This window comes from Carcharhinus amblyrhynchos, unplaced genomic scaffold (genome assembly GCF_965287045.1).
Source record: "Carcharhinus amblyrhynchos unplaced genomic scaffold, sCarAmb.v2.hapA scaffold_836, whole genome shotgun sequence".
Classification (NCBI taxonomy): domain Eukaryota; kingdom Metazoa; phylum Chordata; class Chondrichthyes; order Carcharhiniformes; family Carcharhinidae; genus Carcharhinus; species Carcharhinus amblyrhynchos.
The window spans coordinates 1-18,435 of NW_027650576.1; the positions used below are offsets into that span (position 1 = coordinate 1).

At 48.2% G+C, this 18,435-nt stretch overlaps 1 protein-coding gene across 1 annotated transcript in view; it reads left to right on the plus strand.

Annotated features, from left to right (window-relative positions):
- Positions 1 to 264: 264 nt before the first annotated feature.
- LOC145340199 (tetraspanin-11-like) overlaps positions 265 to 18,435 on the plus strand; it is a gene marked incomplete at its 3' end in the record, with an annotated part of 57,979 nt that continues 39,808 nt past the window's right edge. The window contains exon 1 of the mRNA XM_080184627.1: positions 265 to 304. The remainder of the gene's footprint in view (positions 305 to 18,435) is intronic.

Below are 18,435 nucleotides of genomic sequence, written 5' to 3' on the forward strand. Positions count from 1 at the left end.
GAGATTGCAGCTGCTGACATTACTGTGGATTCAATCCAGAGACACAACCTGCTGATACCAGAGACACAGAGAGAGAGACAGACAGAGAGAGAGACACACACACACAGACAGAGACAGACACACACACACACACAGACACAGACACAGAGAGAGAGAGAGAGACACACACACACACAGAGACAGAGACAGACACAGACACAGAGAGAGACAGAGACAGAGAGAGAGAGACAGACACACACACACAGACACACAGAGTGAGTGCGGCACGGATTGCGGACAGACAGAGACTCGCTCCCGGACCCGGGTAAGTCCGCACCGGGGGGGGGGGGGGGGGAGGGGCCTGCACTGTGTGTCTGTCTGTGTCTGTGTGTGTGTGGGGTGGGGGGGGGGTTCGCGGCTGGGGGGTCGCTGGGGCGGACACTCGGCCCTGCCAGGCGCTGCCAGCCCCCGGGGACTGTGCGGATTGCGGCTCCGGGATGCGGAATGTTCCCCCCCCCACACACTGATCAACCAACCCCCTCACCCTCCAAACTGACCCAGCACCCCCCCATCACCCCCTCCCCCATCACCCCCTCCCCCTCCCCATCATCCCCCATTCCCCCTCCCCATCACCCCCTCCCCCATTCACCCTATCACTCCCCTCCCCATCATCACTCCCCATCACCCCTCCCCCCATCACCCCTCCCCCTCCCCTCATCCCCCATTCCCCCTCCCCCATCACCCCTCCCATCCCCTCCCATTCCCCTACTCTCCATCACCCCATCCCCATCACCCTCCCCATCACCCCCTCCCCCATCACCCCCCATCACTCCCCATCACCCTCCCATCATCCCATCACCCCTCCCATCACCCCCCCATTCCCCCTCCCCCATCACCCCTCCCTCACCCCCATTCCCCTCCCCCATACCCCTCCCATCACCCCCCCATTCCCTCCCCCATCACCCTCCCCATTCCCCTCTCCTCATCACCCTCTCCCCATCACCCCCATTCCCCTCCCCATCACCCCCCCATTCCCCTCCCCCATCACCCCCCCATTCCCTTTGCCCGCTCTCCATCACTCCCCCCCCATGACGACTCCACAGTTGCTAAATGATCAGATTATTTATCTCACATCTGGTACTGGATCAAACAATCATTGAATCTTACAGTGCAGAAAGAGGCCATTCGACCCATCGCATCTGCACTGACCACAATTATGGAGATATGGCCTATCCCCATAACCCCACATAGTTACCCTGCTAATCCCCTGACACTAAGGGGCAATTTACCAATCCACCTAACCCACACATCTCTGCGCTGTGGGAGGGAACCCGAGCACCCGGAGGAAACCCATGCAGACACGGGAGAACATGCAAACTCTGCACAGACAGTGACCAAGCCAGGAATTGAACCCAGTTCCCTGTTGCTGTGAGGCAGCCGTGCTAACCTCCCGTGGATGAGCAGAAAATTTCTCCAATTAAATATTGGGAAGATAAAGACAAATTTTTTTCCCAGTCCCCATTCCCTGGCCCCATCTCTGTTCCTGGCAACTGTCTGAGACGAAACCAGTTTGTGCGCAACCCTGGGGTCATCTCTTTGACCCTGGGATGAGGTTCTGACTTCACCCCCACACCATCGCAAAGACCACCTTCATCACTGAAGAACATCAGACAGCCGCTGAAACCTGCACTTATACCTTTACTATCTCTAGAACATTCCAGGCTGATATACCACATCACCCCCTCTGTAAACTGGAGACATCTCCTGACTTACTCCACTCACCTATCACCCCTGTGCTTGTTGACCACCCAAGTAACAGTTTATTTTAAAATTCTCATCCCTGTTTTCAAAGGTTTTGTCGCTCTCGGTATCTCCCACAGTTCTACAACATTGAAACATAGAAGATAGGAGCAGGAGGAGGCCATTTGGCCCTTCGAGCCTGCTCCCGCCATTCATCACGATCGTGGCTGATTGTCCAACTCAATAGCCTCATCCTGCTTTCTCCCCATAACCTTTGATCCCATTCGCCCCAAGTGTTATATCCAGTTGCCTCTTGAATACATTCAATGTTTTGGCATCAAACTACTCCTGGTAATGAATCCCACAGGCTCATCACTCTTTGGGTGAAGAAACGTCTCCTCATCTCCGTCCTATATGGTCAACCCCCAATTCTCAGACTGTGACCCCTGGTTCTGGACTCCCCCCTCCCCCCTCCAGCCCCTCCCCCACCTCCCCACCATCATTGGGAACACCCTCCCTGCATCTACCAGTCAGTATCTCCCTGCATCAACCTTCTGAGATATCTGCTCTGGCCCTCTTGGGCAATCCCGATTATAATTATTGGCTGCCGTGCTTTTACTCCCTGAAGCCCGAAGGACGCGCACTTACCGGCCAGTCGCTCCACGCCCTCGCTGCAGTCAGGTCGGAGAATTTGGCGTCCGGTCAAATCTCCGTTCACTGGGATGGGAAAGTCCCGCTGGCGTGAATGGGGGTAGCGTTCCAGCCCTAAGCTCTGGAATTCTCTCCCTAAACCTTTTTTGTCCTCTCTACCTTGCTCAAAACCTACCAGCTGAACAAACAACTCCTCACTGCGAGGCCCTGGACAGATTGGGCGTGGAGAGGATGTTCCCACTAGTAGGAAAAACTAGAACCAGAGGGCACAACCTCAGGCTGAAGGACGATCTTTAAAACAGAGATGAGGAGAATTCCTTCAGCCAGGGAATGGTGAATCTGTGGCTCTCTTTGCCGCCGAAGGCTGTAGAGGTCATTGAGTGTCTTTAAGACAGAGATAGATAGGTTCTTGATTAATAAGGGGATCAGGGGTTATGGGGAAAAGGCAGGAGAATGGGGATGAGAAAAATATCAGCTGTTGATTGAATGGCGGGGCAGACTCGATGGGCCGAGTGGCCTAATTCTGCTCCCATGTCTTATGCTCTAATGTGCCTCAGTGTCACGTTTTGTTTTACAACAGGTGAAGCACGTTGGGATGTTTTATTATGTCAAAGGTGCTATATCAGTTGAAGTTGTTGTTGTGTGGCCCAGTTTCATGTGGTGTCTGTGAATTATTGCTGTGAAGAGTTTCGGGGTGTGTTACTATTGTTAAGGATGCTGTATAAACACAAATTGTTTCTACATGCGGCGGGGGGGACAATAAATGTTTGGCAAAAAAAGAATGAAATAAGCTTCTGGGAGACAACTTTGGCAGTGGGGATGTTGGAGTTTCGGAAGGGAAAGGTGGCACAGTGGCAGAGTGCCAGAGACCCGGGTTCCATTCCCAGCTTGGGACACTGCCTGGGTAGAGTTTGCACATTCTCCCTGTGTCTGCATGGGTTTCCTCTGGGTTCCTCCTGTTCTCTCCCACAGTCCCACAGGGGGAACGGCAAATTGTGCGGAGGGTGTGGAGAGTCTGCAGAAGGATCTAGATAGGCTGGGCGAATGGGCCAGGAAATGGCAAATGGAATTTAATGTTGGTAAGTGCGAGGTGGTCCACTTTGGTAGGAAGAATGGTAGGAAGGACTATTACTTACGGGGCGAAAAACTGCAGCAGGCGACGGTGCAGAGGGACCTCGGGGTCCTTGTGCATGAGTCGCAAAAACCCAGCTTGCAGGTGCAGCAGGTGGTCAGGAAGGCGAATGGGATGCTGGCCTTCATAGCGAGGGGGATTGAATATAAAAGTAGGGAGGTCTTGTTGCAGCTGTATAGGGCATTGGTGAGGCCGCAGCTGGAGTACTGTGTGCATTTTGGGCGCCGCACCTGCGCAAAGATATTTTGGCCTTGGAGGGAGTGCAGAGGAGGTTTACTAGGCTGATACCGGAGTTGAGGGGGTTGAGCTATGAGGAGAGGCTGAATAAACTGGGCTTGTACTCGTTGGAGTTTAGAAGAATGAGGGGAGATCTCATTGAGACGTATAAGATGATGAATGGGATGGATAGGATAGAGGTGGAAAGACTCTTCCCGCTCAAAAAAGACAGTAGGACTAGGGGCACAGCCTCAAGATAAAAGGGGGCGGTTTAGAACGGAGTTGAGGAGGAACTTCTTCACTCAAAGGGTGGTGAATCTCTGGAATTCTCTGCCTGTTGAAGTGGTGGAGGCTGCCTCGCTAAATATTTTTAAGACGCGGGTTGATGGGTTTTTGATAGGAGAGGGGATTAAGGGTTATGGGGAGAGGGCGGGAAAGTGGAACTGAGCAGCGACAGATCAGCCATGATCTTATTGAATGGCGGGGCAGGCTCGAAGGGCTGGATGGCCTACTCCTGCTCCTATTTCTTATGTTCTTATGTTCCAAAGACGTGCTGGTTAGGTGTGTTGGCCGTGCTAAATTCTCCCTCGGTGTACCCAAACAGGTGCCGGAGTGTGACAACTAGAGGATTTTCACAGTAACTTCATTGCAGTGTTAATGTAAGCCTGATTGTGACACCAATAATAAATAAACTAAAAATCAAAAAAGGATTATTAGATGAACCATAAAAAAGTAAAGTTAAAGTTTATTTATTTGCCTCAAGTAAGGCTTACATTAATACCACAATGAAGTTACTGTGAAATTCCCCTAGTCGCCACACTCTGGCACATGTTCAGTTCAATGCACCTAACCAGCATGGCTTTCAGACTGTGGGAGGAAACTGGAGCACTCGGAAGGAACCCATGCAGACACAGGGAGAATGTGCAGACTCCGCGCAGACAGTGACCCAAACCCAGGTCCCTGACGCTGTGAGGGAGCAGTGCTACTCAGCTGATGTTTGTAAGAGATTTTAACACACATGTTTGAAGAACTGAAAAGCAATGTTTTCATTGGTGAAATTGAGAAACACAGAAAATTAACTGCTTCTGAGGCCAGATGGTGCAGGGAGGAAACCGGACCCCAATCTTTTAGCTTAATACTAGATTTACAGAATTCAACATTACAAACAACTACCTCCTCCCTAGTCAGCACCCAATGTTCCTGAAATCTTTCTTTCCAATCTCCCGAGAACCAGTAAAATAGATGAAGTGACAAATTAACTAATTAGCTAATTGAAAGTCTCTTAATACTCTTTTAAATAAATCAATCATCAATAAATGAAACACAAGTGACAGGAGTGACAGCCCCTGGTGGGGCACTGGAACTAAAATAGAATATCAAATCGGAACTTAGTTAATTAAAACAAAATATCATTCCTGGGGGTCATGGTGTGCCCCAGCCCCTCCTGGCACCCACCGGTCATGGAAGGAAGTCTCTCTTTATGTGTGTTCATGATACTTAATCAGTCAACACCCTCCGCATGTATATTTTTAACCTTAATAATACAAGTAGCATAGAATTGGGGCAGCACAATGGCACAGTGGTTGGCACTGCTGTCTCGTAGTGCCAGGGATCCAGGTTCAATTCCCAGCTTGGGTCACTGTCTGTGTGGAGTTTGCACATTCTCCCCATGTCTGCATGGGTTTCCTCCGGGCGCTCCGGTTTCCTCACACAGCCCAAAGATGTGCGGGTTAGGTTGATTGGCCGTGCTAAATTACCCCTTAGTGTCAGAGGCATTAGAATCTCAAAAGTGCAGAAGGAGGCTATTCACCTATCGAGTCTGTACCGACCACAATCCCACCCAGGCCCTATTCCCATAACCCTACATACTTACCCTGCTAATATCCCTGACACGAGGGCCAATTTAGCTTGGCTAATTAGTCGGGTAAATATGTGAGGTTAAGGGCCTGGGTGGGATTGTGATCGATGGGCCGACTGGCCTGATTCTGCACTGTAGAGATTCTATAGTTTCTTTTAAGAAATAACAAAGAGTAGATAATGGTACCAGCACAGGTGTAATGTTTTTGGGTTTTTAGAAGAGTGTCGATAAGCCATTGCATTGACAACCCAAGACTAAGGACAGGACATGTCGAGTTTGTATAAGCAGCAGAGTGGACAGCAAACTAACACAGAAAAGGAAACAGATGGTCGGAGTTTTGAGTTGGTTACTCAGATTGGCAAACGTTGGGAAGTGGTGTTTGATAGGAACCGGTGCTGGAATCCCAGTTGTTCACTATTTGGAGTTGGGAATCGGAAGTTCATTTTCAACATTTGCAGTTGACATCAGGGTTTAAGGATTCACAACTCAGACAACAGAACCATTAGATAAAACCCAATAAAGCATTGGGGTTCGTTTCTAAAAGATGGGATTGGAAAGCAGAGACGTTGTATTAAATTTGGATCGGACCGTGGTTAGACCATGAACAGCTCCATATTTCAGAAGTGATGAAGAGGCACCAGGTAAGATGCAGAAAAGATTTACAAGGATGAGAAGGAGATCAAAGGGGGGAAGATGGGTTCACGCTATTGAGTTGGATGATCATAGAATCATAGAACCCTACAGTGCAGGAAGAGGCCCTTCGGCCCATCGAGTCTGCACCGACCACAATCCCACCCAGGCCCTACCTCCATATCCCTTCATATTTTACCCACTAACCCCTCTAACCTACTCATCCCAGGACACTAAGGGGCAATTGTTTTTTAGCATGGGGAGGGGGGGGGGGGCGCAATCAACCTAACCCGCACAACTTTGGACTGTGGGAGGAAATCGGAGCACCCGGAGGAAACCCACGCAGAGACAGGGAGAATGTGCAAACTCCACACAGACAGTGACCCGATCCAGGAATCGAACCCAGGTCCCTGGAGCTGTGAAGCAGCAGTGCTAACCACTGTGCTACCGTGCCGCCCCAATAACGATTGGCGGAGCAAGCTCGAGGGGCTGAATGGCCTCCACCTGCTCCTATTTTCTATATTCTATGAATGGCAACCAAGATATGAAGAATGTATAGAAATATATATGTGCAAATAGGCCATTGACTCAAAGGCCATGTTGCCATTTATCCTACCCTCGAGCAAATAGTTCTAATCAGAACCTGCACCCCCCCAACCCTGTCCCCTTCCCCTTTCCTCCAACCTCCTCTCCAAATTAATCTTCAATGTAGATCAAGTTTCAGCCTCAACCACTAACCCTGGGAGTGAATCCTACAGCCTCACATCTCTCTGACAGAAGGCATCTCTTCTGCTCTCTGTTTGAAATCTCGGACATGTAATCTTTATCTTGCCAGTTTGCCTTTCTGACTGAAACACAGAAACATAGAAGATAGGAATAGGAAAGGCCATTCAGCCCTTCAAGCCTGTTCTGTATTCATTACGATCACAGTTGATCATCCAACTCAATAGCCTAACCCTGCTTTCTCCCCATAACCTTCGACGCCGTTTGCCCCAAGTGCTATATCCAGCCGCCTCTTGAATACATTCAATGTTTTGGCATCAACTACTTCCTGTGGGAATGAATTCCACAGGCTCACCACTCTCTGGGTGAAGAAATGTCTCCTCTTCTCCATCCTAAATGGTCTACCCTGTATCCGCAGACTGTGACCCCCTGATTCTGGACTCCCCTACCATCAGGAACATCCTTCCTGCATCTACCCTGTCTAGTCCTGTTAGAATTTTGGAAGTCTCTAAGAGATCCCCCCTCCATTTGTCTGAAGGTGGCTGTTCCTCGTGTGTGTAGAGTTACCCGTTGTGTGTTCTAACAGGGCTGCAGAGCCTTACGCAGCACAGGCCAGGCTGACTTGTTGGATTTTTGTTGGGATTACTTCACCTTTTGTCTTTTGCTGCGTGTGTCCTTAGCTGCTTGAGGAGTCAACGGCACTGCTGGATTTTGCTGCAAGACAGATCTTCCCTGTCTGTGCTGAACAAGTCACATTTCCGAAGGTTCGCCTTCGGTGACCTTGAATCTCAGCCCACCTCACGGGCATTGTCCAAGTTTAAGCTGTAAAGACATGGCAGCCTTGGGGATTTTATCATCCGTTACACTCACTGCGTGTCCACCCCATCTGAACTGAGCTTTGATGATGACTGCTTCGATTCCAGACATTTCCAATCCTTGGGGTTAACAAAGAACAAAACAGCACAGGAACAGGTCCTTCCACCCTCCAAGGCTGCACCGCTCATGAGCCCAACCAGATCATTCATTTGTGTCCCTCTATTTCCAATCTGTTCATGTGACTATCTACATAAGTCTTAAACGATCCCAGCGTGTCCGTCTCCACCACCCTGCTTGGCAGCGCATTCCAGGCCCCCACCACCCTCTGTGTAAAATGCGTCCCTCTGACATCTGTGTTGAACCTCGCCCCCCCTCACCTTGACCTAGTGACCCCTCGTGTTCGTCACCTCCGACCTGGGAAAAAGCTTCCCACTGTTCACACTTCCTATGCCCTTCATAATTTTAAACACTTCCATTAGGTCGCCCCTCATTCTCTGTCTTTCCAGGGAAAACAACCCCAGTTTACCCAATCTCTCCTCATAGCTAAAACCCTCCATACCAGACAACATCCTGGTAAACCTTCTCTGCACTCTCTCCAAAGCCTCCACATCCTTCTGGTGGTGTGGTGACCAGAACTGGACGCAGTATTCCAAATGTGGCCTAACCAACGTTCTATATAGCTGCAACATCACATGCCAATTTTTATACTCTATGCCCTGTCCAATAAAGGCAAGCATGCCATATGCCTTCTTCACCACTCTCTCCACCTGTGCTGTCACCTTTAAGGATCTGTGGACTTACACCCCCAGGTCCCTCTGTGTGTCTACACTCCTGATGGTTCTGCCATTTATTGTATAGCTCTCTCCTATATTAGATCTACTGAAATGCATCTTCAATTATACAACAGCATTTAATTAACTGTGTTACTGGTGGCACGGTGGTTAGTACTGCTGCCTCACAGTGCCAGGGACCCAGGTTTGATTCCCAGCCTGGGTCACTGTCTATGTGGAGTCTGCATGTTCTCCCCGTGTCTGCGTGGGCTTCCTCTGGGTGCTCTGGTTTCCTCCCACTGTTCAAAAGACGTGCTGGTTAGGGTGCATTGACTATGCTAAATTCTCCCTCAGTGTAACCCGAGCAGGTGCCGGAGTGTGTCAACTAGGGGATTTTCACAGTAACCTCATTGCAGTGTTAATGTAAGCCTACTTGTGACACCAATAAAAAAAACCTACAGAATCCTGATAGGGCAGAAGGAGGCCATTCAGCCCATCATGTCTGCACCACCTCAGCATCCTGCCCTGGTCCACCCCCTTGGCCTCTCCCTGTAATCCAACTAACCAACACATCTTTCACACTAAGGGACAATTCTGTAGTGCCAATCGATCCAACCAGCACGTTTTTGGGACTGTGGGAGGAAACCAGAATACCAGAGGAAACCCACGCAGACATGGGGAGAATGTGCAGACTCCACACAGACAGCGTCCCAAGCCGGGAATTGAACCTGAGTCCCTGGCACTGTGAGGCAGCAGTGCTAATCACTGTGCCCCCGTGTCTCTTCTCAACTTGATTTTGCCATTTAAAATAAAACAAGGCTTCAACCTGTCTTTCACTCCCATTGAGCCCGTACCTACTAAAGATCGAGACTTTTAAATATCGGGGGCAGCACAGTGGTTAGCACTGCTGCCTCACAGTGGCATGGACCCAGGTTCAATTCCCAGCTTGGGTCACTGTCTGTATGGAGTCTGCACATTCTCCCCGTCTCTGCATGGGTTTCCTCCGGGTGCTCCAGTTTCCTCCCACAGTCCAAAGATGTGGGGGTTAGGTGGATTGGCCGTGCTAAATTGCCCCTTAGTGTCAGGGGGACCAGCTAGGGTAAATGCATGGGGTTATGGGGATAGGGCCTGGGTGGGATTGTGGTCGGTGTGGACCTGATGGGCCGAATGGTCTTCTCCTGCAGTGTAGGGATTGTATTCTACTCTATCCCATTTGTTCAAATTAGACTGTTAGTAACCAGCTTGGAACAGTTCAGAGTTAAACACACACATTGCAAACTCTGAATTATACAAACTTCTCCAACTTTGAACTTTTTAAATGTTCTATTTAGGAATGAGTGTATTGGGTAAGTATAAAGTATCCATTACAGAGCTGACAGTGCGTCACTGAGTGAGCAAGGTCGGGGAAGGTGATAGGTCGCTGAATATTGGTATTGAAAGGAGGATGCATGGAATGCTCAGAACAAACTGGAGGCTGTTTTCAGGGAGCTTATATTTAAATAAGAAAGGAAAGACTGCTTAACTGACTCCCCATTAGAAATAGGAGCAGGAGTTACCTCAAAGTTGTGGTGGCACAGTGGTTAGCACTGCTGCCTCATAGCACCAGGGATCCGGGTTCGATTCCCAGCTTAGGTTCACCTGTGTTTGATGTAAGAACATAAGAACATGTACCTGTGTTTGATGTACCAGTGTTGATGTGAATTTATGTGGAGCTTGCACATTCTCCCCGTGTCTGCGTGGGTTTCTTCCGGGTGCTCCGGTTTCCTCCCACAGTCCAAAGATGTGTACATTAGGTGAATTGGCCAAGCTAAATTCTTCCTTAATGTCAGGAGATTAGAATGGTACACACATAGGGTTACAGGGATACGGCCTATATGGGATTGTTGTCAGTGCAGACTCGATGGGCTGAATGGCTCCTCCTGCACTGTAGAGACTCTCTGAATCATATAGGCCCACCCTATAGGACTACTCAAACCTGTCATCCGGCAATCTACTTTGTGAAGTTTGTTGCACCATTACAATGGCAAGTACATCCTTCCTTAGATATAGAGGCAAAAATCTGGGTATAATACTCCAAGTGTGGTCTCACCAATTGGCAATCCCAGTACCTGTGTGCCTGTGTTTGACGTACCTGTGTTTGATAAGAAACTAAGAACATAAGAAATAGAAGCAGGAGTAGGCCATCTAGCCCTTCAAGCCTGCCCCGCCATTCAATAAGATCATGGCTGATCTGAAGTGGATCAGTTCCACTTTCCCACCTGCTCCCCATAACCCTTAATTCCCTTATCGATCAGAAATCTATCTACTCGTGACTTAAACATATTCAGTGAGGCAGCCTCCACCACTTCAATGGGCAAAGAATTCCAGAGATTCACCACCCTCTGAGAGAAGAAGTTCCTCCTCAACTCTGATCTAAACTGACTCCCCCTTATTTTGAGGCTGTGCCCTCTAGTTCTGGTTTCCTTTCTAAATGGAAAGAATCTCTCTACCTCTACCCTATCCATCCCCTTCATTATCTTATATGTCCCTATAAGATCACCCCTCAGCCTTCTAAACTCCAACGAGTACAGACCCAGTCTACTCAATCTCTCCTAATAAGCTAACCCCCTCATCTCCGGAATCAGCCTGGTGAACCTTCTCTGTACTCCCTCCAAGGCCAATATATCCTTTCGCAAATAAGAGGACCCAAAACTGCACACAGTACTCCAGTTGGGGCCTCACCAGTGCCCTGTACAGTTGCAGCAAGACCTCCCTGCTTTTATATTCTATCCCCCTCGCTATAAAGGCCAGCATCCCATTTGCCTTCTTGATCACCTGCTGTACCTGCAGACTGGGTTTTTGCGATTCATGCACAAGGACCCCCAGGTCCCTCTGCACCGTAGCATGTTGTAATTTTTCACCGTTTAAATAATAGTCCATTTTACTATTATTTCTTCCAAAGTGGATAACCTCACACTTGCCAACGTTATACTCCATCTGCCAGATCCTTGCCCACTCACTCAGCCTATCCAGATCCCTCTGCAGACTTTCCGCGTCCTCCACACAATTCACTTTTCCACTCATCTTCATACCTATGTACGATGTACCTATGTACCTGTGTTTGATGTACCTGTGTTTGATGTACCTGTGTGCTAATGTTCTGTGTTCCTTGAATGTGGCACAGGAATCTTTCTGACTGTCAATATTTAAACATTCCTCGCCATTTAAAACCTTGGAACATGGGGCTCAGGAGCAGGAATAGGCCATTTGGCCCCTCAAGCCTGCTCTGCCATTTCCTATCAATCTACTTGTCGTTCCTACCCGTCTTTCCTATCTAACCCCCTTGGTTCCCTCTTCTATCTGTCTTTTCTATCCTTTCTTCCAATGTGAATAATCTCTCGCTTTCCAACAATTTACCCCGTTTGCCACTTATTGCCCACTCACTTATCCTACCATCCCATCAAGCTTTGTGTCAAGAACATTATATTGTATCATCTTCATTGCCTTCCTACGTCTGGAGACACGCGAGGAGGAGAAAGCCTCCATCTGTTTCTGCAGTTCGTTTCTCCTGCGGCAGTTTGTTAGCCTGAAGCTATGTATAACTAGAGGAACACCATCCACTTACTGCCTGCCATAGATGTGTTGGGAGGATTTATAGGTTGATACTTAACCTTAACACACCGTCCATGGTCATCACCTCCTGGAGTGGGACTTGAACCCCCTGGTACCTGGGTCAGAGACAGGGACAGAACCCACTGCACCACAGAAAATCCATTTGTGTCATCAGAAAGCTTTTTTTAAAATTAATTTATGGGATGTGGCTAGGTTAGCGTTTATTGTTCTGTGAACCCGGGATACATTACCCACGGTAAATAATCTAACCCATGAATATGGAACGTCAATAGGTGAGGCCCCAGCGCTGACCTTTGTGATACTCTACTCTGGGGCGGCATGGTGACTCAGTGGTTAGCACTGCTGCCTCACAGCGCCAGGGACCTCTGTTCAATCCTGGCCTCGGGTCACTGTCTGTGTGGAGTTTGCACATTCTCCCCATGTCAGCGTGGGTTTCCTCCGGGTGCTCTGGTTTCCTCCCGCATGCGCAGGCTATGTGGATTGGCCATGCTAAATTGCCCCTCAGTGTCAGGGGGATTAGCAGCGCAAATACTTGGAGATACAGGGATAGGGCCTGGCCGGGATTGTTACTGGATTGATGGGCTGAATGGCCTCCTTCTGCACTGTAGGATTCTATGATACTGGCCAAAGCCTGAAAACTTGAAGATGGCCCATTTTAGTCCACTTTCTGATTTTTGTTATTAGCCAGTCTTCTGCCCATTCTGATACATTATCCCCCAAGCCCATTAGACCTTCACTTGCGTAATCACCTTTCATGTGAAGCCTTTTGGAAAATCCACTCCTCAAAAAAAAAACTCTAATACAATCGCCAAATCCAATTTCACTCCGAGAAAACCTTATTGACTGCCTAATCGTATTACGGTCTTCAAGGTAACTTATTGCAATCTCGGTAACAAAGGCTTCCAGTACTTTTCTGGTAACTGCTCTCAGGCTGGTTGTTCTGTGTTTTCTCTCTCTCTCCTTTCCTGAATAATGCGGCTTTATTTGCTGTCTTCCAATCCACTGGGACCACACCAGAATCTGAAGATCACAACTGAAGCAACCAAAACCTCTGCAGCGACTTTCCTTTCGGATCACCAGGATGTAGGTCATCAGATCCGTGGGATTTATCGGCATTTAGCATTTCTCCAGAACTTTCTCTCTCCTGATGTTAATTTCTTTAAGTTCCTCATTAGAATTTTTTCAAGTTACAATCCCTACAGTGCAGAAGGAGGCCACTCAGCCCATCGAGTCTGCACTGACAGCAATCCCACTCAGGCACTATCCCTGTAAACCCCACACATTTTCCCTACTAATTCCCCTGACATCCCCCTAATACTAAAGATCAATGCCTCGGCAAAGCATAATTAAGGACCCCACACACCCCGGACATTCTCTCTTCCACCTTCTTCCTTCGGGAAAAAGATACAAAAGTCTGAGGTCCCGTACCAACCGACTCAAGAACAGCTTCTTCCCTGCTGCTGTCAGGCTTTTGAATGGACCTACCTCGCATTGAGTTGATCTTTCTCTACACCCTGGCTATAATTCTAACACTACATTCTGCACTCTCTCCTTTCCTTCTCTATGAACGGTATGCTCTGTCTGTACAGCACGGAAGAAACAATACTTTTCACTGTATGTTAATACATGTGACAATAATAAATCAAATCAATTCAATGTAGCATGGCCAATCAACCTAACCAGTACGTCTTTCAGACTATAGGAGGAAACCGGAGCACCCGGAGGAAACCCACACAGACACGAGGAGAATGTGCACAGAATTTACACAGAGGGTGGTGGGTGCCTGGAACTCGTTGCTGGGGGAGGTTGTGGAAGTGGATACAATAGGGGCTTTTAAGGAGTGTCTTGACAAATACATGAATAGGATGGGAATAGAGGGATATGGTTCCCGGAAGGGTAGGGGGTTTTAATTCAGTCAGGCAGCATGGTCGGTGCAGGCTTGGAGGGGCCGAAGGGCCTGTTCCTGTGCTGTAATTTTCTTTGTTTTTTTATTCCACACAGACAGTGACCCAAGCTGGGAATTGAACCCAGGTCCCTGGAACTGTCACCCATGGTGGCACAGTGGTTGAGTGCTGCCAATAAACCTGTTGGACTTGAACCTGGTGTTGTGAGAGTTATGACTGTACCTACCCCAAAGCCTGCATCTCCACATCATGTGTGGAGTTTGCACATTCTCCCCATGTCTGCATGGGTTTCCTCCGGGTGCTCAGATTTCCTCCCACAGTCCGAAAGATGTGCTGGTTAGGGTGCATTGGCCGTGCTGAATTCTCCCTTAGTGTACCCAAACAGGCGCCGGAATGTGGCAACTCGGGGATTTTCACAGTAACTTCATTGCAGTGTTAATGTAAGCTGACTTGTGGCACTAATAAAGGACACAGATACTGTCAGGCTGCTGAGATTTTCCAGCATTTTCTGTGTTTGTGGCCTTGGTGTGAAGCTTTGTGAGTGTTCTTCAAATAATAGCACTTTTCAGAATGAATTAACCGGGAGATTCATTCATCCGAACGGTCTTCAAAAATATTCAGAAATATCTTTCCTTCTTCAGAAGTTTCAAGCTGGTTCCTCGCTGTCAGAGTCTGACTCAACTTTGGTTTGAATGAAACGGATTTTGGTAAACGTGTTCTGGAACAGCATCGCTGGCACCTTCCTGTAGACTGGAAATGAAATTGTAAAAGGAATGACCAGCCATCTACCCTAGGCTGAAGCTGGAATGCTCCCTTTCTGCAGCACAGCCTGTAACTGTGTCAGGACAGGCCTGGAGAAAGGTTGTAGCTCCACACGCTGGTAAAAAAACTATTTTAGGAAGGGTGTCACGGCCTATTGTACCAACCGGTGTCACGTACCAACCCACTCAAGAACAGCCAAGAACAGCTTCTTCCCTGCTGCCATCAGACTTTTGAATGAGCCTACCTTATATTAAGCTAATCTTTCTCTGCACCCTAGCTGTGACTGTAACACTATATTGGGCACTCTCTCCTTGCCTCCTCTATGAATGGTATACTTTGATAAGCAGGCAAGGAACAATACCTTTCACTGTATCCCAATACATGTGACAATAATAAACTAAATCAAATTGAGGAGGGACTGAAGAAATTGGAGCTCTTTTCATAGAATCCTTACAGAGCAGAAAGAGGCCATTTGGCCCATTGAGTCTTCACCAACCACAATCCCATCCAGGCCCTATCCCCATGCATTTACCCTATCTCATCCCCCTGGCACCAAGGGGCAATTCAGCACAACCAATCAACCTAACCTGCACATCTTTGGACTGTGGGAGGAAACCAGAGCACCAGGAGGAAACCCACCCAGACATGGGGAGAACATGCAATCTCTATACACAGTGACCCAAGCTGGGAATCGAACCCAGATCCCTGGCACTGTGAGGCAGCAATGCCAACCTTACCACCCTGCCCTCTTCATTAGGAGAGTGAAGGTTAATAGAGGGTCTCATAGAAATGGTTCAAATTTTTAAGGATTGGGATTGCGAAAAGCAGTTTTCAGGACTTGGGGAGTCAATAAGAACGTAAGAACTAGGAGCAGGAGTAGGCCATCTGGTCCTAGACTCTCCCACAAGGAAAAACAACCTCTCAGCATCGACCCTGTCAACCCCCTCTGAGAATCCTGTATGAGGTCACCTCTCATTCTTCTAAACTCCAATAAGTACAGGCCCAACCAACTCAAGCTCGCCTCATCAGAAAGTCCCTCCATACCTGGGATCAACCAAGAGAACTTTCTCTGGACTTCCTCCAATGCCAGTATGTCTATCCTTAGATAAGGGAACCAAAACTGTTCAGAGTATGATCTAGCTGACCTCATAGAATCCTACAGTGCAGAAGGAGGCCATTCGGCCCATCGAGTCTGCACCAGCCGCTATCCCACCCGTACTTCCTGTAATCCCTCATATTTACCCTACTAATCCCCCTGACACTAGGGTTGATTTTAGTGTGGTCAATCAGCCTAACCTGTGGATTTTTGGACTGTGGGAGGAAACCGGAGCACCAGGAGGAAACCCACTCCGACACGGGGAGAAACTTCACACAGACTGTGACCCGAGGCCGGAATTGAACCCAGGTCCCTGGCGCTGTGAGGCAGCAATGCTAACCACTGTGCCACCGTGCCACCCTGTGTGCCTTTTACTTGGTGAGATACTCATTGAAGGATTCCCGGCCTTTGACCTGCTCTTTTAGTACCTATATGGCTAGTCCAGTTCAGTTTCTGCTCAATGGTAACCCCCAGGAATTTGATCATGGGGGGGGTGGTGGAATTCAGCGATGGTAATGCCATTGAATGGCAAGGGATCAGACTTTTCATTATTGGAGATGGTGATTAAACCTGCACGGTTTGCTAAGAGAAGCGTGGGTTAATGAGAGACAGCTAGCAGGGTATTGTTAAAGGCAAATCATTTCAGTCTGACCTGAAGCAGCTGAGAGGTTTTATAGAACGGTGCAGGAAATATAAATAAAGACAAACTGCTGAAGAATCACCCAAGATTCATTCGGAACAGGAACAAATGAGATCAAAAGGACATTGATAGCTTGAATGTATAACTATCATTATAGAACACTACAGCACAAACAGGCCCTTCAGCCCACAAGTTGCGCCAATCGTTATGAAGTGCTTCGAAAGGTTAGCCGTGGCTCAAATCAGTTCCAGTCTCCCGGACTATCTGGATCCACTACAGTTTGCCTACCGCTGCAACAGGTCCACAGCAGACGCCATCTCCCTGCTCCTGCACTCAACCCTGGAACACCAAGATAACAAGGACACTTATGTCAGACTCCTATTTATTGACCACAGCTCAGCCTTCCACATTATTATTCCCATGAAACTCATCTCCAAACTCTGTGGCCGCTCTCTGCGATGGGATTCCGAGCTTCCTCACTCACAGACCACAATCAGTAAGGATAGGCAACAACATCCCCCCCACGATCATCCTCAACACCAGTGCCCCACAAGGCTGTGTTCTCAGCCCCCTACTATACTCCTTATACACCTACGACCGTACGGCCAAATCCCCCTCCAATTCGATTTTCAAGTTTGCTGACGACACCACAGTAGTGAGTCAGATCTCAAACAGTGACGAGACAGAGTGCAGGAATGAGAGAGAGAATCTGGTGAACTGGTGCGGCAACAATAATCTCTCCCTCAAAGTCAACAAAACAAAGGAAATTGTCATTGACTTCAGGAAGTGTAAAGAAGAACACGCCCCTGTCTACATCAATGGGGATGAAGTAGAAGGGTCAAGAGCTTCAAGTTTTTAGGTGTCCAGATCACCAACAACCTGTCCTGGTCCCCCCCATGCTGACACTATAGTTAAGAAAGCCCACTAACGCCTCTACTTTCTCAGAAGACTAAGGAAATGTGGCATGTCTCACCAATTTTTACAGATGCGCCATTGAAATCATTCTTTCTGGTATGGTATGGGCTCCTGCTCTGTCCGAGACCGCAAGGAACTACAGGTTCAAAGGTCATGAATGTAGCCCAATCCCCACACAAACCAACCTCCCATCCATTGTCTCAGTCTAGAATAATTAAGGACCCCGCACACCCCGGACATTCTCTCTTCCACCTTCTTCCTTCGGGAAAAAGATACAAAAGTCTGGGGACACGTACCAACTGACTCAAGAACAACTTCTTCCCTGCTGCCGTCAGACTTTTGAATGGACCTATTATGCATTTAGCTGATCTTTCTCTACACCCTAGCTATGACTGTATCATTACATTCTGCATTCTCTCCTTTCATTCTCTATGAACGGTATGCTTTATCTGGATACAGCGCAAGACACAATACTTTTCACTGTATGTTAATACATGTGACAATTATAAATCAAATCAAAAATAAAAAGAAAATGCAAAGTGATAGGAACAGAGTGACACTGGAGTGAAATATTCAGTGGGACTCCAGGGATTGGAATGAGGGACCTTGCTTTCCTTGTTAAAGATAAATCATGTGGATTTGGGCTTAGGGAGTTCATGGGTGATATAAGTCTTTAATGGTGAGGTGGAGAGGAGATCTCAGGAGGGTTAGATTGGTGAAATGGACAGATGCAGTGTGATGCGGATAAATGTGAGGTGACACTCTTTCAAAGGAACAACAGGGAGATGTGGTGTTTAATCTAAATGGTGCTATGGTGAGCGCGATGCAAGAGCCTTGGTAGCAGGGGATGCAGATGCATAAATCCCCGCTAGCACAAATTGATGAAAGCCTGTGGGAAATTTGGCTTTGTCAATTGGGGCGTTGAACCCAAGAAGAACTTTTACAAATCACTTGTTAGGCCCTGGCTGGAGAACCGTGTCCCACCGAGGAG